The 26,342-nt window shown below is 40.6% G+C and overlaps 1 long non-coding RNA gene across 1 annotated transcript; it reads left to right on the top strand.

The window, feature by feature from the left end:
- The first annotated feature begins 2,304 nt into the window (after window positions 1-2,304).
- On the top strand, window positions 2,305-23,532 carry LOC138685864 (uncharacterized). Its single transcript, XR_011325246.1, has 3 exons — window positions 2,305-2,429; window positions 2,607-2,852; window positions 20,927-23,532. It is a non-coding gene; the product is annotated as an uncharacterized lncRNA (long non-coding RNA).
- The last annotated feature ends 2,810 nt before the right edge of the window (window positions 23,533-26,342 follow it).

The following is a 26,342-nucleotide window of genomic DNA, read 5'->3' as shown; positions in this document are numbered from 1 at the left end:
ATCTGATCAAAGAATTAAAATACATCAGGGACCAGCCAAGTCATCATGGATTTCGACTATTCATTTCTCAAAATCCATCAGCCAAGCAGCAGCTAGAAGTTCTCTACTGTCTGAAAGAGGTTTACACAAAGTATTTGTCTGGCCATTTTCAAAAACAAAAAAATCACTGCTAAAAGTCCTGCAGATAATGTATTCATCAAGGAGAAGCTAAACTTGAGAGGAAAGAGTTTGCCCTTAATGCTGTGTATGCCCTGCTCAAAGCATCAGCAAGGAAGGTTAGTCAGACCTCAGCTTTTATCAAGAATTGTCTAACTAATCTAAATTGAAAAGTGGGCACTTTCTTTCTGAAGTCCAAAAGCATGTAATGCATTTGGGACTGAGGTTTTCAAGCTCTTGTTGAAAAGTAAGTGTATGCTTTCTGCTTGCAAAAATTCCTGTGAAAATATCTAACTTTTTTCTAAGCATTTGAAAAGAATGGCAAGGGGAAGATCCCATGGAAATTGTGAGTGTTTTCACAGATTGCTGGTGACAGTAAGTATCATTTTATAAAACACCAGTTAGGCTGCATATGACATATGGAGACAATTTCTGCTTCAGCTATATTTACCTTTCCCTTTGATCTAATGGGAACAGCTCATGTATATTGAGGCAGAGCTTGGTCCACAGTATCCTGTTTGGTTTGTGTATTGGAAGAAGTTTGGAGTAGCTAAGTTGACACGTGCTGTTGTAACTAAGAGGGCAAGATGGTGCAATGAGCCTGATTTAGTCATGTGGAGGGACAGTTACGAGGTGATATGAGTGAAATGCATTAAGTGCTGCCTTTTTCCTTTATCATTAGAGAATCATTGAAATGTAAGACTGGTAGGAAACTCCATAGGCCATATATTCTGTTCTCCTGCTCAAAGGCAAGATCAATTATACAGCCATCTCTGGCAGCCATTTAAGTAAAATATTACTGGAATGAAGAGATATTCTTTATATTTAGAAGGAGGAATACTGCCAGCACAGTTAGTTACTTACCTTCTGCAAAAAAAGAAGGAGGAGGAAAAAAAAAAAAAAAAAGAGAGGTTATTCCAGCTCTCTAAGAGTTATCATTCAAATTAGTTTGATGATTTGCTTGGGATCATTGGAGAAGCCTGACTAGAAGATATAAGTGGAACATAAGACAGGATATGTGGAAGTGAAAAATAAGGAGATATGATCACAGAAAGGGAAGGGAACAGGTTGAACAGGCTTCCAGTTGAGGTGGTGAGCTCCAAAGACAATAGTATATTTAGGCATCGACTGAATGAGCACGTGGAATTCAAAAATACAAAGAGCTGTGGGGGTTTTTTTGAGCTTTGAATTACTTTTTGACTCTTTCAAAGGTTAGAAGTGAGATTTTGCATGGCTTGCCCCCCTTAATTAGTATTAGAGATTTGTGTATGTGTGTTTGCTTACACAGCACTGGTTTTATTCCTCCTGAACAAAAAGGCACAATAATTTTAAGATTCTTTCAAAAAATAAGTTTTAAAGTTTCTTAGCAGGAGAGAGAGAACAAACAGCATTGCACTTCAGATCCATGTGGATCCTGCTTGCATCTGCTGTAGTTGTATCACTGTAAGGCGCTCTGCCTGATCGTTGCAAGTTGTTTTTCTAAAGCCAGACCATTTCATTGGACTTTCATCAGAACTGCAGTTTTCTCTGCTCTACTTTTAAGTGTAAACACTACAATTATTTGCAGAGTGTTATTGGTCATTTATTTTATCAATCTAATATTCTTATATTATGCATCTTAATACCACTATTAACTGTTTGGGGTCATTTCTTATTTGTATACCAGAAAACTGCTTCCAGTGTTATTACTTATTGGTCATAATCAATTAGGGAAGTTTTTAGACTATGGCAGTCTTATATAAATACACTGGCAAAGTTCACCTCCTATGATTTCTGACAATTAAATTGTTCTGTCACTTTGGGACCTTCATTAATCTCAACTTGTCATCCTTGTTTATGCAGGTTATAATGGCCTGTGTGTGTAAGTGAAATGAGATGCTAAAAGCCCTTGGCTGTTTAACTCTTTGATGAAAGTCAAGGAGGAATATGTTGTTGAAGGGAAAAGTTTATTTTTTTTTTCATCCCCCAAAATAGCACCATGGAAATTATTGCACTGTTTAATGACTAGCTATGAAATTAGCCAAGGAGAAGTTTTACAGAGGGTTGAAGAAAACAGAGTTGATGGTACTGTTATCACAGTCCTTTGTGTGTCTGCATGAGTGCACATAGAAATAAAGATGTGGCAACATAGATTATTTTCTCTTCCAGGAAAAGTGTTATGAAGACATCATGTTCCACCAGAGGAATCTATGGCCAGAGGTTTTCAGATAACATTGCAGGATCAGTGTAACTCAGGTGAAGGACATGGCTAAAGTCTCTTGAAACTTTGAGATGTAAGTATTATTAGTAGGCCCTTTGGTTTGGGTAACTCTGGCAGACTGATTACTTGGGGCCACTGCAGGTACAATTCTGAGGACTTTGTCAAGTCAAAGTCCATTTACCAAATTGAATTTAATATTTAAGTTCCTGGGGGAGTTTATAATTTTCTTCTTTCTTAAATTATCTCCTAGAATTTGAAGACCTGCTTTCTGATGTCTCCAAATGCAGATGGTGGTTTATTATCTGCCCTTTTCTGCATCTCTTAAGAAGGTCTCCGAAGGCATTTTAGAGTGATCACTCTACAGCACCAGCACTGTTACTTCTATCAGCCTCAGGCAGAGCTCCTCACTGATCCTTCCTCCTGGAGTGGCCTCTCACTTTACAGCCCTCTGAACTATCATCAGATCCTCACCTGGCACTGTGCACCAAAGATGCAGGTACCTTTTATTCCATGAAGTCCATCAAACCTTCTGTTTCCTCTTGGGCAAGTGCCTGCTGAAATTGAAACCCAGCCTAACAGATCTTTATTCTTTTTTGCAATGGAAATGAGGGGCCAGGTCAAAGCAAGCAGTGCACTGTCCCATGCTGGCAAAGCTGGAGATGGAGTGCAGGTCTCCTGACCTGCTCAGAGCCTCCATCCATATGCAGCTGGCCAAGGTTAAAAAATAGGAATAGCCTTAGAGTTATCCATCTCAAATCTAAAAGGAGTGTAATAATATGCTATTCTCTGCACCCTGAGAAACGTACAAGTGAAATCCTCTCTCTGAGCACTAATTACCATAATTCTTAGACCAGAGAGAGATCCAGAACACTGCACAAATTATCACCCAATATCTTTAATAAATGTGGATGGTAAGTTACTTGCAAAGGTGCTGGTTAATAATCTGGAACACATATTCCCAGACCTAATTCATTTCAGTCAGGTGGGATTTATTAGGAACTGGACTGTCATGCACTAGTATGAGGCAACTCGTCAGTACAGTAAGTTCACACAGAAGCAAAGGAGAAAGCTGACGTGTCTCATGGTAATATAAATGACTTAGACCATACAGAGACAGACTATTTCTGACTTTTCTAAATGTTCAGCTATGGACAACTCTTTGACACTGTATAGTAAAAGCCAGTGGCAGCCATCAATCTATTGTAAAAATGCCAATGCCAGTGGGTTAATGGCTAGGTTTCCTAAGTTACAAAAAGGAGAAATGGTAGAGCTTCTCTCCCATTTCTACTTGATCCAGAGTTCACATCATAACTGCATTTCTTTTTTCTTTTATGAGATTAGTTTATAAAGAAAACCAAATCCAGTGTGCCTCAGGGATGCCCATTTTGGATGTGGCTGCCTTTCTTGCCTAGAGAGGAAACAAAGTGATGGTCTCCCACCAAAGATGCCTCAGTGTGTGTGCCTAAAGTTCAGTAGGATAAATGCAAGTCTTGGAGGCAAACTGCCAGATGTTATTTGTCAAAGCTGCCTCTAGGCTGCTCTGAAGCATACCAACACATGTGTCAGGGCAGAATGAGAGTCAGGGCAACTTTCCAATTTTTCTTGCTCCCAGAGGCTCTCCAGGGGAAGCTGAGTTTAGGAATAGAGAAACAAAGACCATGAAAATGGGAGATCGGTGTATTTTAAGTTCTAATGCTAAGACAACTATAAAGTATCATATATGTAATTTCACCTTAAATTTTGAACACAAACCAATATATATGTCTTTCTAGATACTTCAGTTTGGGGTGAGGTGAATAAATCAGATGCAAATGCTAGTGCTTGTTCCTGAAGCTGTGGGGACAGCGTTACTACTTCTGCTTTGACAATGCCAGCTGATCATATACTTTGGGAATGACATAAAGTTTTAACGGGCCTTTTGAAATAGACTTTTGAAAAGCCACACTGGATTTTACTCAAGATCATGCTAAGAAAATCTTGAGTTTAGCCAGTTCATTTCCACCCACTGCTTTCGTACATACATATAAAATAAACAGACCAAAACATTTGTAGTATTGGTTGCAAAATAAGTGATTCATCCTACAAAAAAGAAAAACGCTTGCCCAAATACACATAACATAGTGGTGAAGCACTGTTCTTGAAGTAATGACCCCACAAAGATGCTATTGCTTATATTCTTGTTACGTTATCATCTCTCAAAAAAGTTCACTATACAATGCAAAGGGTGGATATTTAGTTCTTAATCTCCATTTCTTTGCAATAAGATACAGCGTTAGAGAGATGACATTGATGTATCTGTTATAGTACCTGATAGATAGTTTTCCATTTTTTTTTACCCTCTCTTGCAGTTTTACCTTAGTGACATTCTCCATCTTAATGTTTGCATTAGACACTTTTGGTACTATGTAAATTACATTTAGTACATAATTATGCACAGCCGCTAGGTTGCATAAATAAATTCTCATCAGTTTTGCATGTGAACCCTGAAATGAGTACACCTGTACTAGCTCACGACCTGTAAACTGATTAATTGCGTCAGGACCACTTAGCTTGGGTGGGATTCTGCACTGGGCTCTTCCACTTGAAGGATCTGGTCTCTCGTGTCTGCACAGTACTGTGTCATCTTACAGATGTATATGAAGATGTATCAGAAAACAATTACCACCCCTCCAAAAGCAGTTGCGAAGAGTGGAGTGCAGCTGTGATGCTCTCAGGAAGTGAAGTGGGGTCAGCTGAAGATGGCCAGTTGAGACTTTCACTCAATTCATAGTTCTTTATGAAACTTGGAAATGCACTTCATGAGATTATTTTTAAAACCTTGTTGAACACAGTGTTCAAAATTGTATTTGTGCGAACAATGGCTTTGATGAAAAATGGAAATTTTCATGTTTAGTTTCCTAAGAAGCAGTTTTCCAATTTTCATTCAGCACTTTTGAGTGAAAATTCCCATGTTTTTAATGAATTTCTGGGACATTTTAAAGATTAACTTGGAGAAAAGAAGGATAAAACGTAGCTCACAAGTCATTTATTTCTCGATTACAGCCATCTAGTATCCTCAGTGTGTATAAATCAGTTCAGTTTAGCAATACCAATTAAACAAAATGTGGCTTTAAAATCTCACAGTATATTTAAATGAAATTAAATATTTAAATTTTTTAAATGAGCAATCTCACATAATTAATTAGTTTTAAGTTTTCCATAATCACTGAAACACAGGGACATACAGAGGCTAGCTAATACGGACGTAAAAATGTGCTCATGTGTGGGTGGGCACTCACACAGCTATGTATACCCAACATGCACTTTTGTATCCCCACATATGAAAACACACACGCACGTATATATAGATATATATATACACACATGCATAAAATCACTGATGAAACTACTGGTGGCTACCTCTCCAGGCAAATAAGGCTCATAAGTTGACACATTTTGCTTAATCTGTATGTAAAGCATGTTACACATCACTGTTATAATGCAGACATCTTAACTTTAAATTAGACGAAAACAAACATAAAATTAGCACTTTAGGGAACCCCCTGCCACTCAATTTGTGTTGGGTTTAACACCTTCTTATTTTATATATCCTTCTACATAAACAGTTTTATATCAGCCCTTGATATGGTGCCTTCAAAGAATTAAATGTTGAGCTGTTTAAAAGCACTAATTAGCAGCTTTAATACAAAAGGGAGCATAGTTATTAGTAAAATCTTGTAAACCTAGAATACCCTTCGGGCCCAGTCATTTGCGTGTGAAATAACTCAATAAAAATATTATATTGTTAATCACAAAAACCTTCAAGGGAAATGCTAAATCTGGGAAGAAATATAAACTGTACCTTTCCAAACAAAGGAGGAAAAGTGACCGTCCACATTAAAGCAAAGCCATAAAATCCCAAGAAGAATATATTCATTGATAAAATACAACTTATTTCCTAGTAAGGGTTTTTGCAATCTGTAACCTTATGCACATACAACAACAAATGTACATTAATGGTGTTTAGTTTGAACACAGCTAGTGACATATTTATTAAATTAGCACTTCATTCCTTTCAATAATGCACAACAATGTCAAGGCTTTTTCAAAAGGTAGCTTTTACTAATGGTATGATAATATTTAAATCTTTAAATCTATACAGTTATTTGTACAATAACATACCATATATACAATATATGCTATTTATATACCATGCAAATTATATACATACATATATGTATGTACCATTAGAGATGTTCATGAAGGCATTGGGATCAATCTCACCTAGATTTTCTCTGTAGAAAACTATATATGTATACTTAATTTTGTTTGAGAAATTTAAATTTATGCTTGCAAGTGCTGAGTTCTACTTCTTTCAGTACATCACACATGTTTTATGTTAATAGTTAATATTTATAATGCAGGTAAATAATTATATTCTTAAACATTTAAAAATTACACTAATTCCAACATTATTAAGGAGGTAGTGTTTCTAATTTATACAATGTGGTATAGCTGAGTGGCACTAGATAACAGAAGAAACATGCATAAGTATGGAGAAAATCTTCCGACTGACAACTAATGCTTAAAAAATAAAGTACTAAGAATCTCAGAATTTACAGATCCTTAAAAAAGACATAAGACATTGCTTTTATAGTTTGTGAGTGATTTCATGAGACAGAACTGAAGACTTTCACCTTAAATGACTAACTTTCTGCTAGTGTTTCAGTGAAAGGTGCTTGAACAGTACTTTTAATTTTAAAATTCAGAGGAAAATTTCTCAAGTATGTTACCCTTCTGAAATTATTACTATTATGTAAGTTTTATACTCCATCATGCAGAATCATTATTTTCATCTGGTATCATCCTTCTCCTCACCTTTCCTGGGAAAAAGATTGGGGAAAAAAAGCTGGGCATGCATATTTTAGCCAGTGCCATCATAATGATCATTTGCTGGTCTTAGTGCTAGCAGATTTTTTTTTTATTAAAGGAAAAGTAAACAGGGGTAGTTTCTAAAATTTGAGGCCAATTTTAAGTAGAAATTTCTCCATAATGAGCAGTATCAATCCTTTCCAGCTAAGGGCTACTATGGGACACAGACTTATTCAAAGCCCCAGTGTATTTGCTGTGAATATATTTTTAATATATTTCTCTAACATGAAAGAGCTGGCCAGAGCCTAAACATTTTTTATTTTTTTAAATGTCATGCTTTGCTTTTTACGGTGTTTTATGTTACAACCTAATTAGTATCTTACAGTGCCCTTACATGTACTTAGGGTGTAGGGTTTCACTAAATACACTGAACGTTTTATTTTGGGGGACCTCCATGACACACTCTAAGCAGTTTTAAGCAGGCTAAGAATATGTTTCCAGTCAATCAAGCCTCTAGAGATAGGTTATCCACCTCTGGCTAATGCAGTGCTATAAAACCTTCACCGTTCCTGACTGCGTGATACAGTCTGTTATTAAACCCCTAACCGTGCACGGCCGCAGGATTCAGAAGGGGGGAGGGAAACAATTATTTCCAGTACTTCATAAAGCCTACTTTAACAAATTATATGAAGATTAACTAATAGCAGCCTCAGCATTGGATGGCTGGCCAAATTAAGTGTGACTTCTCAGACCGGTGCTTCATCGGCTGCTCTTTCGAGCCTGCCTTCGCAGATGAGGTCTTTGCCGGCAGCTGGTTCAATAGATGATGAACCAGGCCTGATATTTGGTCTGCACCACAACAATAGAGAGATAAAGCAAGCAGTGCTTTGAGCTCCTCTGAAAGGTGGTTTGGAAAGCCAGTGGTCTCTGAGCATCGGCGGTTTTCCTGCTGAGGATTAAATGCACCTGCACAAAGCCAGCATATCCCACAAATCAAAAGAAGCGTGCATGGAGAAGGGGCAAGCGATGGGAAGCGTGGTCCAGAGTGCTGTGATGGATTAGGGAGAGGGCCTTGTGAATGCTCCCTTTTCTGAAGGGGAGATAATCCGTCAATCTCAACAGGGCAATCCTGTCAGAGTACACCATGCCAGGGTCCCCGGCATCCTCTTCGGCTTTTTGTCTGTCCTGTGGAGGGCACCAGCATTCAATGGCAGTCGCTAACCCGGGCATTGGGTGAGAAGCTGAGGAGAGATATTTGGGCACATTTGGGAAAGGGACTGTCATTTGCCCTCTCTGCAAAATGGCTGTATTATCTTCCAGCTTTGGAGAGCTGGGGAGAAGGCAGCCTGGGATGTTTCGGAAAGGCTAAGACCACTCTAGGCTTGCAGTAATAAAGTGCAAGATAAATTGTTCATGTTTAAAACATCTTAAGATTCAAATGGGGCAAGCTTGGTCCAGTACCATGCAGGTAGAGCGCTGACTGGGGTAGCAGGGCTTCCCAGGAGGAAAACCCAGGAGAAATCTAGGCTTAAACACAGTTTATGTTTAACCATGAAGGGATTGCCCTGCTCTCCCTACAAAGACCTTTCATTTCCATCTGGAATGAGTATACGATAACCTAGTCAGACCAGCCTCTCAGTCACCAATCAAAACACTGACTCTTGACATTTGCCTAATTATCTTTTCTCATCATCAGTCATCTCTTGAAGTCTTTGCTTCATTCAGATGCCAGGTATTTCCGAAATTAATCATGTCATTGAAAGCGGCATCTTTTCATGTAAATGGACTTTATTATCTGGATCAAAAAGCTCCCCCCCCTCCTTTGAGCTGCAAAAGCCCATTTGTAGGGAAAGTGTCTGAAATCTGACATGCTGCCTTCTCAAGAAAGATTCGTAGTGGTGACCTCCCAGCAAGAGCTAAGCATCCGTCACCGGGAGTGTGTGTGTGCGCTGCTTGCACCCTTGGGCTGGATGCATGCTAATTTGCCCCATTGTTTCAGGGTGAGTGGCTTTCCAGCACTTCCGAACGAAGCCTTTTTGCATAAGCTTCTGTGTGTACAATTATTTTATGTTCACATCATTCCATCATCCTATCTCTATTCCTGATATAAGAGGGGATGGAAACGTCTTTGTTTTCTTGTTATACTGGGGATTACAGGCTGGATTTAGCATGTTAGCAAGGACACTCCTCTTTCATTAAATCTCATTTGACAAATGTTTGGGACCATAGGATTGATGAGCCCATTGCACTACTCATCCTAGCTTTAACTTTCAAAGGGGCACTATCTTCAGACCATGTTGATTCAACAAGAAACCAATCCACAGTAATTTGCTGTGCATCCAAAGTGTTGCAGGGATGAATGAAGAGGTAAAAATGAGAGGCATGCTCTGAGGAATGTTACTGAAACATTGGTAGAAGTATGCATTCATTTTGCTCTTTAGACTTGTACTTTCATGAATTATATGATGAGCAGGCTTGAGAGTAGATCAGCACTGATAATGCAGTTTTGCATTTTGGGGAGTTCACTTTTTAAGTTTGCGGTGGCACATTTACAAACTCCTTTCAAAAACACCCTGTTATTTTATACCCACTGAGCTTCCCCCGGGACCATTTGAGGACAACAGTATTAATTGCTGGCAAGCTTTATGCTCAAATTAGAAGAGAAACTTGGGCATCATCTGACTAAAAGGGGGAAGTAGAATGAGTCACTGGCCTTCTGTGCTTGCAATGTAAAGTACTAAAAAATTAAGATAATTCTTTTTAACATCATAAAACCAGGCTTGATCTGAAAGGAAGCAACAAGTATATTAGAAAGTTTTCAGCATTGCATGTATCGTGTGAAAGTCATGTTCTGTATTCCCTGGTAACAGTTTAAGAGTATGAACAGGCCAAAAGTTGTTTTTTTAGTAACATGCACACTGTTACACATCATGAGGACAGCTATGAATGTTTAGACATAAAGCATAGATTATACGTTGTTTGATGTTAAAGGCGAAAAGAAGCAGTGCCATTATCTAGTTTGCCTTTCTGCCTAGTAAAAGCCACAGGACTCTGTGAAGGTTTTCCTTTATATGGTGCTATATCTTTCAGCAGCCCTTCCAAAGCTGACATTAAAATATCACAATGGAGAAGCCACCCCAAACTGCTCCTATTGTTAAGTGCTCTCATGGTTAAAAAATTCCCCTTAACTTCTGGCATAAATTCCTCTAGCTTCGACCTCCAGACATTAGATCTTGTTTTATGTACGTCTTTGTTAAACTGAAGAGCTCTCCATCAAATTTCTGTTTCCTCTGAAGGTTCTTGTATACTGTGGGCAAGTCAGTCCTTAACCTTTTCTCTATTAAGCTAAACAGTCTGAGCTTCTTGAGCCTCTCACAATTGTTTTCTAATCCTCCCAGTGTTTTCTAGTCCTTTAGCCATTCTCTTGGCTCTTCTCTTTAATTTATCAACAACCTCTTGAAACATAGGCACCACAACCAGATTCATTATTCCATTAGTGGTCACAGCAGTGCCATGGACAAGGATATTACCTTGGCCTTCTAGGCTATATCCCCCTGTTTACATATCCTAAGGACTGAAGTTACCCTTCCAACTACAGAGCTTCTGTGTAGCTGAGCATCCACCATCCTGCCATGTTCTTTCTGGAGCCATTTCTTTTCAGGAGGTAGCCCTCCACTTCTGTAACTATTCCCTACAATCTGTTTACCCAAAGTTATCATTCTACACTTCCCCTGGCTTATGGTTTCCTTTGTGCGTCAGTGACCTGCTGTTGCTATTTACTGCCTTCCCAGTCTGTGTCAGCAGCGACTTTGTGTTTTCTAGCAAGCGTTGAAAGCATTAAACGACACCCATCCATCCAAGAAATAATGCTCAATTCCCAAATCCTTGATAAGGATTCCCGGTACAGAGTGAAAGATTACCAGCTGCCCTCCCCCTCCTTCCTTGCTAAGAAAATTGTGCACTATAAACCACAGAGAAGTGGCGATACCCTTAACTCTGCCCAGCACTTCACATCTGTCATGCCCACTTCAGTGGGGGATTTTTCATCCTCGTTTTAATTTCTACACTGTTCTGAGAAAGTACCTATACCTGAGTTCAGAGAAGAGATACTGGGAAACTATCACCTCTACCAAGGAAAAGTTAAAACTCTTGTCTGCCTGATAAAATGATGTGTGCTAATGCTGAGATGTATTTCACCAGGTGAAGGCTATTTGTAGGAAGATCAATGATTGTTTCTTCACATTTAGATTTGTTGTTTTGTATAGCCTTGCTGCAGCAGTCTGAGATCAACAGGTTGCGTGGTGTTTATTATTTATCTCTAATTATTATTGTCATTATTGCTGTGGTACGGCTTTGGTACTAAAGTGATGGGCAGAATCCGTTTGTACAAGTAACAGTATAGGCTTGTGCTAAGGAATTGTGGGAAGGTTTTTTTTCAAAAAGTAAAAATAATAAAAAATCCTTACCACTTTTAAATTATTTATCACTATGTATGCATTTAAATGGATTTCCTTGTAGTAGCCATAACATTTATTTTTCTCAATAGTTTTCAGTAGTTCTGGGAACTGTTTTTCACAGAAATGTCTAATTATTATCACTAGCAATTAAATTTATTTATTATGTTTTGCTGTTGCTGAAGGAGCTTCTCATGCCATTGACATGCTCTCTTGTACACTCTCACCACAGACAAATGGAGGTATAATTAAATTGCAAAATAAAATTGTCAATGTTGACATTGTTTCTCTTTCATTGGGAAATTTGTAACCATCTGTGCTTTTTTTTTTCCAGTTTGAAATTATTTCTTTCGTTTTCTATTTTGTAGGTTTTGAACATACACTTTTTTGCCTTGGTCTCTTCTACCCCCTTTTTTTTCATTCCTCCCCATCCATGAAATGTCATTTTTATTCTGATAACTTTTCAAGAAAGCTTGCAGACCACCAGCTACAGACTTGGTCTTAGCCTCTTTAGCCAGAATTTGTGCTTTCCATGTGGCAATTTGGAAAAATTGGTGCAGTGGAAAAAGAGAAAGAAAAATGAACAAGTGGAAAAGGATTCTCCACCCCAAAGAAAACATTCAACTTCATCCCTTTCAGTAGCAAAATATGAAGAGATTTTTTAAAAAAGAAGAGGGAAAGGGAATTTTAAAATTGTTAGTTCTGATGGAAAATAAGTGAGAAGTTTTGAACAACCAGAGGCATCTTTACAGAAAGGTGGGGTTTTGAGATGGGTAGAAAAAGCAAAAGCATGGGGTGGGGATGGAGGAAAAAGAAGAGCTTTAAATGGCAATTCTTTTTTTCTAGCGCTTGCTTTCTGCCCTTCTTTCATAGAGCATTAGGACACACAAGGGGTTAAAGGTCCAGGAAGAGAGCTAGGGAAGAAAAATCCTTCTGTTAATTGATCTGCCTGTCTGGTGACGAGGGCCAGCTGAAGCTTGTCAGAAACTGTATGAGCTGAATCAAGCTTGGGGCCCTAAGTAAAATACAGACACCTGGAGCGAGGAGGGGCTGGCTTGCTCTGTGTGCAGCTATTTAGCTGTTCTTTTAATGTAGGCAGGGAAGGGAAGGGGTCAAGCAGTGCTGAGCCTGGGCTTGAGGGATGTCAAATAGTTTTTCCACTGAAAAGAAACAAGGCTAAAGCCTGTTAATGGCATCTAATGCTATTATTGTGTGAGGCTGTGTGTACTTGTGGGCTTGCTGGTATAAGTTGGAGGCACGTTTTGGCAATTGAGGAGGCGTTGTTGTTTGATGGTCTTACCCATAGGCATGTTGCTGGGCAAGAAGCAGTGGAAATCTTAGTGAAATCTGCACAACTTGATTTCAGTTCACGCTGTTTAGGGCAACGTGCTCGGAGGGGATCCTTTATCTCCTGCCCTTCTTCCCTTGCCGAAGGATGAAGCGATCCAGAGTGCATCCTAAAAAACATTTTTCTTTTTCCTTACTCTTCGGCTCTGCCTCCAGACCCCTCCACCGATGCAATCTGGCTGTGATTCTGCATGCCACTTTGTCTGACCCTGATGACATAAGTTGACGCATGTACTTTTGAACCTTCCCAAGAATGAATAATATCCCTGCAATAAAATGAAATCCTAGCATTTTTAACCCGCCAAACCCCTGTGATTGTTGGGGCCAGGCATGTCTAATGGTGGTTCAGCCGATGGACGCCTGAAATGGAAGTGGATAGATTTCAGCCCCAGAACAAACAAGCCATTGAGAGCTGGCACTGGTCTGCTTTTCTCGTGATACCTGTGATGAGTACGTTTGAAACACTGAAAGCTTTTTTCATGGGTAGTGGGAGGAGGGAGAGAGGACTAAAGAAGGTGCAAAAGAATAGAGAGACTTGCAGTTTCAGATTTTAAAGGTAGCATGTAGCCTAGGAAAGCTCAGGGGCTGGGGGAGGCTCGCTGGCTCTAAAGCTGTCAGCCGTCAGGGTTGCTTTGACTCTCATGGGTTAGGTATAAGTTGAAATAGGTCTTTCCCTCCCCTTTGTCCCAAGTTCCCAAAATACTACACTTCAATTAAAGATGGGCCTCAAGGTTACACCGAGTTCAAACTTCCGCCAAATTTAGAGAGGTCAAACCCAGAACTTTATTTGGGGATTTCTATGCTTTTTGAAGACTTCCATACACCTGGCTGAGCCCATGCCCTATAAATGAGGACCGAGACACAAATGCACTGCATCATCATTTTTAATGTTAGATCTTAAGCCTTAGCAATGCCATCCCAGCAGCTTTCCCGTTTGGCGCCCAGATATGCCAAGAGCAGACCAGAAGTATGACATAAGCAGAGCCCTCTTCTCAAAGAGAAGCTGCCAAGCTTCTCCTTAAAGTCCTTAAACCCTGACAGGGCACTGTGAAAGCCTGAAATCATCTGTGCTGAAGGAGGACTGTGCTTAAATCAGGATGCAGGAGTTAGCGTTTGGCTGAATTAGTGCAGTAACTCTGCATGACTGAAATAGAAAGTTCTAGTATTTACTTGTGTGTGTTATTTGTTGGATGCCATGGATCCTTTTCCTCTGGACTTCTAGTACTATGACACATCTATCAGTGGAGCAGAAGGTTTGTCTAACTGTGATAAATTTACATATTATATCTAAATATTTTATTGAAAGCAGTAGGAACAAATAAACATGTATATTGGAAGTTTAGGTTTCTATTTGATTAGGTCATTGTCTTAATATAAAAAAAGTCAGGTTTCACTTTTTTCATTCACTTAAAACAATAAGTCTACCTTGAGTCTGTCTTTCACACTTCAATTTTGTTTTGTTTCTTCAAGAGAGGCACTGAGGAGAACTGATTGCAGTTATTCTTGACATTTTAAATGGCCATCCTTTTCCTCTTGGATATGGTACCCAGATGTATAGTTAGAAAGTTAAAGTGGCTCAGCTAAAGATAAGGATGCTGTGAACTTTGGTTTTATAACTCCTGCCTTGGCCTCCCAGCCCAGCTGATTTAGTAGGAATGAGCTTGCCTCGCTCACAGAAATTCAACACGGGGGGTGGGGGGGGGCAGGAAGCAGGGAGAAGAGTAACAGTACTCCACAGACCTCTGCAGCCTACCCTAAGGCGGGGGGCCAGGGGAGCTGCCCATGGCAGGGAAGCTAGATTCAGCCCGGGCAGTTGGTTTGGGCAGGAGCTGGGGTTGCCTGGTTTGAGAAATGCAGGAGATGGAAAGATAATAAAAGGAAAGCATGGTGAACAGATTGCTTGAGCAGAATATTTTAGCTTAATTAAAAAAAAATAATAAATCCACAGGCAACCCCCTCCCCTAAGCCTACACTCCCTTGTATGAGACTGATGAAATTTATACGAGAGAGACACATAACGAAAGAAATTGTTTATTTGTTTGTTTGGCTTTATAAAACCCATTTGGGAGGAACATCAACAAATATACCATACATCAGTTATCTGCCTTATACCAGTTACACTGATGCTGGAGACGTCCTTTGTTAGAAATTAATGTATGTAATAAAGTTTTACATTTTTCATATGTTTTGAAGTATGTGGGCCATAATTCTTTTGACTGCATAATTACTTTTTGTACACAAGAAAAATGAGGTGCTTAGTCCTAAGTAAATAACCTCAAAACAAACCAAGAAAAACAGTTGCATCTTTTTTATCTTCTGGGTCTTGCACAATAAATATTTTGTTAGAAACTTAAAAAAAAAAAAGTTATATATCCTCAATATAATATCACTTAAAAAAACCCCAAGCCCCTATAGGATCACATTGAAAAATACGCAGAAGTTAGTGAGGAAAAGAAATGTATAATTTTGTGACATTTTTAGGTATAGATGAAAATAATAGCTTCTGGAACGGTTTGCCTGGTTAATCGTTTTAGCTGAGTTTTTCCCTCTCTGGACCATCAAAAAACTCTAGTAAATTAATTTCACTAGATCCAAGATCATTTGGTGCTCCTGCTTTTTTGCCACCATTCCCTTTAACTGAGCCTGAAGCTGTGATGGAAGAGCCGGAGTGATGCACAGCCTCGTGAGAAGGGCAGTCTGGTTGAACCAGCCAGCAATGGAGAAACCCTCGCTGCAAATCAAACTGGCTTTATTTTGATTGCTAATGGCAGGCATTGGAAAATGGTGAAAGAACCTCCTAAAAGTCAGGAGGCTGGCTTATATGTCATGCTAGTATGAGAGAAGGGTTTGTGTTGTGTTTTTTTCCATAATTCAGGACTCTCTTTGTTTGCCAGCGTGGTTTTCTGAGCTTTCTGGATGATGTTAGTTTGGGTTTGTGAGGCGCTCTTTTTTTTTTCTTCCCTGAGGACCAGAAGCTTTTTAGAAGACTTTTAAAGAAAAGAAAATAGGAGTTGCAGGGATGGCAGCAGCACCTTAGGTTCCCCAACCTTACAGTAAGCAGCTGTATTGAGGGGGTGCAAGTGGTTGCTCCAGCCATGGACCACTGGCAGCGGCTCAGTCCCTCAAGGAAAGGAGCCCTAGAAAAGGTCACAGCCAGTTTACCTCTTCTAATCCTTAAGCACTGAACTAATGTCAACTCAGGGTCACATAAATACAGAGGTAGGAAAAGGGGAAGAAGGAATGCTTTGAGAAAAAAAAATGAGATACACTTTTTTATACTAAACTCGAATAAGCTACTCTTCAGCAGAAATCAGGGAGTCACACCGAGTTTGGCATTGGCTTAAATAAATCAATTAAAGTACTGATTTAAGTTAAACCAATATGCTAGCAAGGCCTTAGGTTTTCATCTTCCAAAGACTTATGTGCATGCTTGGCTGAACAGTGGGAGTGATTATCTGTATAATTCATGGTAGGAATACGGCCTTATTATTTAAGGATTCAGCTTTATAATATATACTGTATTTGCAGCTTGTTGCCTCTGCACAGGGTTTCTGTGGATTTGGAGCTACTTGCTCTGGGTAAAATGTATTTCCAGCTCCTCCACCCACCCCATAAGCTCTCATGGTCAGGACTGTTGGCTCTTGCTCCTCGTCCCCATGAATTGTACTGGTGGTGCTGTTGAGGGATGTGCCGCTTCTGTGGAGCCAGGCCATTTTTTATAAATACGTAAATAAAATTTACCTCCTTTTGCTGACCCCTCAAAAGGCCATTTTTGGCCTGCAGCAAATATTTATGTGTGAGCTGTAAACCCCTGAAACTGAGGGGTTATAGTGGAAATGCTGACAGAGTATTAAGAGACCTTTAACCCTTGGTTTAGCTGGCCCTGCTATAATTACAAGTCTGTCTGTTATTTTCAATAGCACTCGTCATGACCTTGCCTCTATTTTTTTAATTATAGTAGAACTTGTGAAGGGAATTATTACTAAGTTGGGGGTTCCCCCTCTCTCTAAATTCGATCTTTATTAAACATGTAAACCGCTGAAGAGGCAGGATTGGGCTAATAGCCTTTTCTCTCCCTTCCCCTCCCTCCTTTCTGGACTGCAGTTCAAGTTGTGCCTAAGCCCTGAGCAAAATGAATGCTGTGATTTGAGCCTCCTTAGTCCCCTGTGAGCACTGAAACTGGCTGTACAATAAGCATCAAAGGTTAATGAACAAGGGAAAAAGTTGACATTTTATTTGGTAATGGTTCTGGTGGTTGAAATCCGAATGGAAAAGATGAGATCCAGGAGGAGGTCTCCTTTTCTTTTCTCCTTCCCTCCCATTTTTTTCCAAAACGTCCACGTCTGGAGGAGGCAGGTGCTATCAGACTCCAGAAATGCCTCTTTAAAAATGTTTGTGATCGCAAACAACTGGGCCGTAGCTTGCAGTTTAAGGAGAGCAGCTGGAATACATTTTTCAAGCAGCATTGTCAGTCTCCGCGCTGGCTTCTTCATGCTCTCCCCTACTTTGGGGCCGGAGGGAGCTTGCTGGGGTGATGATATCCAGCCCCTTTCGCTGCTGACCCATAGCAGTTCGGTGAGCTGCCGGCACCTGAGGTAGAAAAATGCCCCATTCTCATCAGCTGTGCAATGTCCTTTTGGGCTTTCCCAGCTGGCCCCTGCGGAGGCTCCTTCGGCCCCGGTTGCCCAAGCTTAATGAGGCTGAAGTCACCCACCAAGTCTGCAACATGCAGGGAATGCCCCAGTTATAGGGATATTTTACAGCTCAGTGTACTATTGCTAAAGGGGTGATAGAGGGATGTACGTTTCCCCAGCTGGTGAGCATCCCCCTGCAGCCCCGTGGTGACCTGGATATATACCTCCATCGACTCATGGAGGAGACAGCAGCACCCATCTACAGTATCACCATGGGGCTCTCTCGTGTGGCAGATGTGTCAGTGGGGTTAGAGCAGTGAAGGGGCCACACGTAGCCCGGAGAAAGGGGGATCCTCCATGCTTAAGTTATAAGTTGGGGGAGAGTCTTTTGGGATGAGCATTGACTTTTCCTATCATGGGACATACATAAACTCTGGATTTTGCATACACGAGACCCTGGTGCTGAGGGGAGGCAAGCAGAGAGAAAAGTCCCAGTGTAGCAGAGCACAGCAGCTCCTTGCATTGCAGCACTGATGGTAAAAAGAAGAGGGTGACAAGAGAGGTGCTTCGAGGCAGGAATTTTCCTGGGATTCTCTGGCTTCCTGATCAGATCCTCAAAACGAGCCCAGGAAGGGTACGGGCTTTGTGTTGGCCCTTGTTCCCCCGGGGAAGGGGACCTTGGCTGTTCTTTCAGTATCTCCCCATCAGATCCACAAATTGAACCTTTGGAGCAGTTTAGGTATTTTCTTTTTTAATGGGAGTGATGGATTGGCCTTCAGTGGCTGAATGACCTTTCTGTTCCAGTCTAGACAGCTGCGGAGGGTTTGAGAAGCATGACTGGATCAGGCCCTTAGGAAATGCTTTCACTAAAGCACTTTATGTACATTCGGAGAGCTCATGAATCACTGGGCTTTGCAGATAACTTTACCCTTAAAATATAGTAGATTATATTCATTTTAATATTTACTCAGGTAGGATGCAAAGCGTGTGGCCATGAGGCGTAGCGCAGTGTTGAGTGATGGCTTGTCTGTGTTGTTTATAGATGAGTAATTAAGAGTTGCTGTGCCGAGGCTGTGGGATTGGGACCAAACTGGCTGGATGTTTATTTACATGGTTCAGTGAATGAAACTGAGTTGGAAGCATAACTTATAGGTGTTATTCTTTCTCTCCCCTGTCCACCCTTCTGCCCCAAAAATGCAATTTCGGAGTATCCATACCTTCTTTACGCTGAATCTTGACGCTACTTATTTCAAACACCTTCTTCCTTTACTGAGGTGTAAGGAAAATGAATTAGCATGAGCCAGCGCAGGTAATTAATATTGTGTGGGCGAGAGAGGGAGAAGACTTTTTAAATGGCTTGCAGTACATTTATAAATCTGTCCTACGGTGTTCACTGCTTGTAGTTATGGCTAAGGATGCTCACCTGCCCCTCATCTACCACCTCATACCATTGACTGCGTTCTCCCATTTGATGGTGCCGTCACTGTAGAGTATTTTACCTGCTTTAAATAACTTAGAGCTTAAATTATGTATTTACACTTAAATATTATTGATATGCAATTATTAATAAAAGAAACAGCTGCATGTTGATCAAATGTGTAAGCTTTTGTCTGGGAAAGCTGAGCATTTTGATAGGCAAAATTTTACAGTGGAGTCATCTCTGTAGGTTGAACCAATCTTATCAGTGCTCCCCCTGGAATATTTTCTCCTGTTTTGAAGTATACATTGTTATGGAAATTATTATTGAAAGCAGGACTGAAAGTAAGGCATTATTCTAAAAAAAATCCTAACCTTTTTTTTCCATAGACCTTTAGATCTTAAGCTACTGAAAAATGTGTATAGTGTATTAAAAAGTAGACCCTTTGCTCCAAAATGAAAATAATATTTCTACTCCCAAATTGATTATGAGAGTGGGTTTCCACTTTTCCACCTGCTTCAATTAAATCAATAACTGGTCTGTACATAACCATTTTAGCTTATAAGGTGAAAAGCATTTTAAGGGTAGTGTGGCATAGAAAGGTTAAGCCACTTACACAAGGTAGCACAAAAGAAAAAGGCTGAACTGGGACCAGAGTCTCACCAAGCATCAGGTTGTTTTGGTTTATGTTCCTCTACATACCTAGCTCTTCTTTTGAAGAACTAAAATGCTGAATAGCAGGTTGCTATTTTCATACACCTGTCCAAAACACATGGGCTTGTGTCTACAAGTTAATCACAAGTATGCCTATGCTATAAGTCAGTGTTTATTTCCTTGCTTTCTGGGAATGTTGATAGTTGTATAGATAGACTTAATTGCTATATGCTATGAATATTCCCTGTATATCTTTATTTTTAAAAGGTATATTTGCCTTATTTTAAAGATCTTCACAAAGCTGGAGAACTAAGCGGGGGAAAGCATGAGCTGGCCAGGAGAAGTCTTTTCTGTGTGTCCCTTCAGTAGCTGCCCTGCAGTCAGGTGACCTGGGGATGACTTAGCCAGGTCACTTGCTCTCCATGTCTTACTGCTTTTTTCATCTAAGTGATTCTTCTGCCCTTTCCCCTTTCCATAACGTACCAGGACTGGCATGGATGGATTTTGACTGTCATGTATATGTGCACAGAAGCAATACTGGGCTGGATTCTCCAGCCTACTCCTCTCTAAGTCTACCAAAAACCCAACCCAAGACCAGTTGTATTGGCACGTGGGGTCTGCCTTTCCTTCTTTCTCTCCTGTGGTATCTAGTTATTGAACATGGCACTTACTGTTGTTGAATGCTGCCTTTTTCTTTTTTTTTTTTTTTAATATAAAACCCTCAGAAGCAGTTATTTGCTTTCTGGAGGCAGTTATTTGCTCTTCTGTAATAATTTGTATATTCCCTAAACGCCAAAGGGATATTCTTCTTGCTAACTCTGGCTAAAATAAAACATAACGGAGGAAACCACTGGCTGTATGTTAGGGCAGGTCAGGAAAGGGGCAAGTTGATTTATGCTTCCAGATGACCCAATGCCATGAAGCATTTAAAGGCATGCTCACTTGCAAGCATGTGAGGAGTCCCTGGTTGCCCCTGCCACACACAGCAGAGCAGCAGCCCCCACGCCGGCCCTGGGAGGAGGGTACCTGCCTGCACTGGACTGTACAGAGAGATGCTGCTGGTCCCACCTCTGCCCAATGCAAAAGCCAAGAATCAGGGAAACTCATGCTCTCAAGTCCTTTAGGTGCTTCCTGAAATCCTACATGATCTACTGAAGTGCCAAAGTAAATGAACAAATCACATTTTTAATGTTTTGCTCATTTCGTTTTATAGGTTGTCAAGTGAGAAATTTCAAAGGGTCTACAAGTCACTCAGGTGAAAGAGCGAGTTTCTGCTGTATTTTTTCATGTGAGTAAAATGCCAATCTATAAAGGATTAGGAGCCTTTATTCAGAGTTTGAACTTTAACATTCCTCAAGCCTCGAATTTTTAATCTTCAAAAGAAAGTAGTCATTTCATGGCGAGTTATGAAACGTGAATTATTTATTCCGCCAGTAAATATGTAATTAGGCATATTTTGAAAATCTATAATTAATCCCTCACCCCTTAAACCCATAAGAAATGCTAATATGCCTCTGAGGTAAGGCAGGTTTCTATAAAGGGCATTATGTAAGCTGTTCTGATCTGTTGTGTAATTATGTCCGCTGTCTGTAGTGGAAAATAAATCCTAGTGAGAATTTGTTGTGGAGGAGGGGGAAGAAAGGGAGAAAAAGCTTCGCTCCTCACTGAGCAGGAGGCAATTATTAAATGGCAATATACCCAAAGCTCTTCATTTGTTTGGGTTGGGTTTCAAAGGGTGCGGTGCATGCATCAGACAAGAAAATCAAAGCTGGTTATTTTATTCCTACTTGATGTAGCAAACTATCAGCCCTGCCTCAATAACCCCATAGCCAAGGAGCTCTTTTGGCCTGGTTCATACACCCACAGCTTAGCACAACTGTTGTTGCCCCCTTATCCTCTTGCTCCAGCAGCTCCCCCAGTGGATTTTTCCTGATAAAGCAGGGAAATCTTGAATCTGAGCAGTGCCTTTTGAACCATTTCATGTTCACTTTTTTCATCCTGCATCCTGGTAAAACAGTATAAAGAAATATGACCAAAAAGAAATACATTTTTATATACAAAAAATATATATATGTATGGCACAAGAAGACTTTCCAGCTAGTTTTTGGAGCAAGGAAATCTGTTGAGAAGAAAAATATAATTGATCTCACTAATTTTACCATTGTGGAAAGCCCAAGAGCAGGTTGCTAAGCTCAAAAGTGGTTTTAGTTTGGAACGACTGAACATATTTTAAAAGCCTTTCACTAACGGCAACTGCCAGAGCTCTGTCACTTCGCTGTAAGAGTCTCTTGTTGTCATTTTAACTTCATTAAGAGGACAAGTGCACCCTACTACTTGAGCCAATGAAAGCAAGGAGAGATTTAAAGGTCATTGAATGCCGTTTTGGTCAAAACTGGGCACTTCATCACTTAGGGTGGGACTTATGGGGCTCAATAAGGGGCCAGCAACATTGTACACATCAGAAAATATGATATAAATTGGCTTAAAAAGCAAGGAGACAGGTTCATGCAGGTATGTTCATTGGTGATTAGTGAATACAGCCACCTGACTGTAACCTCAAAAGCAGTACGTTGCTGTTTTCCAAAAGAGAATACCAGGGGAAAGATTTTTCTGTATGATGTGCCCTGTTTCCTATACTCAACCATTGTCAGAGTCATAATTATTGAGCTTAGTTCATAATTTCCTCAGCTCCCACCAGTGGAGGTAGGTGGGAACCATATCTCCTTTTTTGCCATGCAGCTTTTGCCTTTGTCCCAAGGCAAGGACCTTGGGTCGAACCTATAGCCTCAAAATTATCTGGCCTCAGAAGCCCTCTGAAAGAAACACCTTTAAATGTATGCTGAGCTTGCCCACCATGCTTGGGAGCAGGCAGCATATGCTAACTCAGTACTTCATGAAGAAACGCTTGCTCCCAGAAGTCAACCAAAAGGTTGGGCATCAATCAAGCAGATGTACAGCCTGTACTCTTCTGATATGTAGGCAGCTTCAGGTTAGAAAAGTTGTAGCTCCTAAAACTCTGCAGTAAGAAGAAAGTGCATGTAAGAAACCGAAAAATACCCATCAGGCTGCTCTTCAGCAGGAACATATCCCTGAGTCAATGACATCTGCAAAGCCGTTACAGCATCATTGAAGTGAACATGGCTTTTTTAGTCTGAATTACTCTAAAGCAATCAGAAATACAGCTTCCTGTAGAAGTTGCTAACCTGCCAGTGAATTTGTCATGGGTATTTTGATGTTTGTCATCTTTATTAAAGGCTTTGGAGATGTGAGATGATGTGAGGGTCTCACCTTTTGTCTGAATCAAGCAAGCGTACCAACAGAGAGGATGCTGCTTCACTGGGAAGAAAATCTATGGAAATATAACCTGCTCCATTATGATTTATTGTTCTGAAAGCCTTTAATGCCTAGGCACCCTCTTAAGAGAAAGACAGACGTTTCCAGGGAGTCATTTATGCCACCTTAAATAGATGTGTTGGCTTTCCATACCCGTTAGCCCACAGCAGATGGACAAGACATCTAATTTTCTGGTGCATGAATAGCTGTCTGAGGTGAGTAGAAGCCCAGCTCAGGCTCTCAGAGAACCTAGCCCAGATGGCAATTATGAAGAGCTTCATATGCATCGCTGAAATTTTATTGTTTTTAAACCCAGATGATAATTTCTGGGGTCCTAAATGATGAGTATTCAGCACTAGTGCTTGGCAAAGCTGTGTCTGCTTATTTTTATTTCAATTACACGTAAGTCAAAAATAGTCTTGTTCGTATTTTAAGGGACAGTTAAAAGGGAATATAAATTCCCATAATGTGAGCTTTTCAATGAGGTTTCATTTCAGTTTTCAGTTCATTTTGTAAAGTGAATTTACAATAGAAATGCTGCCAGTGGACATTATAGCCAAAAGTATACTTCCTCAAAAATGTGAAGGACTGCTGCAAAGAGGAAAGGAATAATCAGTTCTCCACACCTCTTGCAGATAGGACAAGAAGTAATGAGCTTAAACTGCAGTGGGAAAGATTCAGGTTAAAACCTTCTTGAGATAAGGACAGCGATGCACACTGCAAGACATGCCTGGGGAGGTGGCAGCATCTCCAGCACTGAAGGCCTTAAAACCCCGAAGATAAGCATCTGTCAGGAATGACACAGGTGCCATGGGCCAGGGAAGGGACTGGTGACCTCTGGAAATCCCCTCCAGCCCTGGGGGGATGCACTTTGAGGAGATCTGCGATGTGACACAACTGAAGAGTTGTGCCTGTTGCTGGTTGTCATCTGTGACAGGGGCTCCACGTTGTTGGCTCTGGGGAGTAGCAAGAGCAGGACTGGAGCTTTGGAGATTGATAAATGAGTTTGGAGGAGATGAGGGGGAGCACAAATAAGAACCAGCATACCTCATTTCAGAAAAAAATAATTTAGGCAAATTGGGCAGAATGAAGTCTAAGTCTTTCAATGGACCCTCTCCTTGTTTTTCCAATGAACTCTCAGGGTACATCACTGCCCAGCTTTCTGATTGGCCACAGATATCCCTGGGTGAAAAAGTGGGAGAGGTTGGAGTGTTTCATTTGCACCGTTCAGTAGAACAGGAGATTGCCAAAACCTAGAAGAGATGTAAAAAGGGATGGGCATGGGGGGAAATGCAGCAGAGGAGAAAGGACACTGAAGTATGAGGAGCCTTTAGAGGGCAGTAAGTATCCTTGGAGGGGAAAAAAAGAGAAAAAAAGGAGGCTGTGGTAGGTGAGAGATGGGACAGGGTGTTCAAGGGGAAGCCAGGAGGAAATGCTCCAGGATTTTGGTTGACAAACCTCCAGACCATATTGAAATTCTCAGGCTTGTTTATACCTGACTGGTTTCTAATAATGCCCGTGTTATGGAGCTTTTGCTAATAAGCATAGGTGAATAGTAGGGGTATAATAAATACATCTCTGCTTGGCCCCTGCCCAGATGCTAGTGGAAATTTGGAGTTATCTGTCTTTTAAACTCAGGATGGCATGGTCCACAGTTTGGTATAAAAGTAAAGAATCAATAAAACAAAGAAAATCTGAAAACCTTGAAATGGTACACTGTGCTCTCATGTACCATTAAATGGTATCTCTCCTGGGAAAGAAACAGATTCTTTGTCCCAATATATAAATATGTGTATGTGTGCATCCATTGTCTGTGGGTTGTACATACACTGTGCCTTGGGTGCACCTAACCCGAAGGGAAAAGTGGAAGCTATCACTAGCTCCTCTTGTGTCTGTGGTCACCGCTGCAGTCCTGCTCACGGCGATTCCCTTCTTCTGAAAACTTTGACTTCCAGACAAGCCGGGCTGAGGTTGATCATACCAGTCCTGAACATAGTTCTGGCCTTATTTACTCCAGATGAGCAAATCATGTCTGATTTCTGCCTCTTGGCACCATGAGGAAAACTTGACATTTCATTTGCCAGGTGTTTCTCAAGGAAATAGGTGTCTGCACCTTGTGTGTTACCTGTAATATACGGCAGGTCAGTGGCCCTTAATGTCCTCTGCTTCGCACATACAGAGTTATGACTGTATCAATGGCATTAGGTATTTTGTGTAATACTGGATATTTAGTTAAAATATTCCCTACCCTATCAGAAGATGCTCTTATATTGTCGTTCATTAAACATTTGCTGTATGATAACTACAATGTGCCATTGCATTCCAGGTTTCTGGTTTTAGTTTCTCATAGTAAAATTGCTCTTATACTATAATGACTGCACAGCACAGAATAACGTGCTGCTGCACATAAATGCTTGCCTTGCCAACTGGTCCTTGTTAGTTGGTTTGAGCGAAAAACCATGGGAGAAATTTGAAGTGAGATGGCATACGAATCTGAAGCCAGGATCTAACGCACCGTAGCTGCTTTGCTAGTTTATTCATAGGTCTCCACCTCCCAAATATGTTTCATATAATTACTACATTACATTTTTAATTATGTTTGTTTTCCTCCTTACAGTGCCCATTTCTTACGTTTCTTCTTCAATGTATATAGTACGCCAGCAACATCCACATTTATAATTACAGAAGATAAAGTTATAATATTCCTGAGGCAAAACTGCATTTTAACAACTGTGCTAATGTGGAAAACAACTTGTGCAGAATAAATATGCCCTACAATTAGTGGTACGCCGACATTTTTCATGGTTACCTTACATATAAATAAACTCAAGCCACTGACATTTTTCCTGAGGGCTTTTATCTCTGCAGCCCCAAAACTGCAGACGGATTTGTTGTAAGTAACACTATCACCATAATAAGTTTGAAAACCCATTATTTTTTTTTAAATTCATCTGCTTTTGCATCTGCATAGCTCAGGGCTGGGCCTGCGGGTCTGATATTGTCTGTCTGATGAACCGTCGCCACGTCCTGGGCTCCCCGAAGCCTATCATTTGGCTGCGGCTAACAGGAGGTGACTGGGCAAAGCCGTTTCACCTAAGGGTGGGCCAGGTCACAGGTCACTTGTAATAGCTTCTCCGTGCATCTCCAGACCTGTAAATGAGACCAGAGCCTGACTCACTCCACTACACTTTCTTTGTCTTAGACGGATGCTCTAATCAAACAAATTACCTACCCCATGATCACAGCCACTGAGCCAGAGATGGTTTTGCAGACGCTTGTCTGGAGCCCTCCGAGCC

The sequence above is a fragment of the Haliaeetus albicilla genome, chromosome 7 (genome assembly GCF_947461875.1).
Source record: "Haliaeetus albicilla chromosome 7, bHalAlb1.1, whole genome shotgun sequence".
Classification (NCBI taxonomy): domain Eukaryota; kingdom Metazoa; phylum Chordata; class Aves; order Accipitriformes; family Accipitridae; genus Haliaeetus; species Haliaeetus albicilla.
This window is presented reverse-complemented; position numbering and strand designations above follow the sequence as displayed.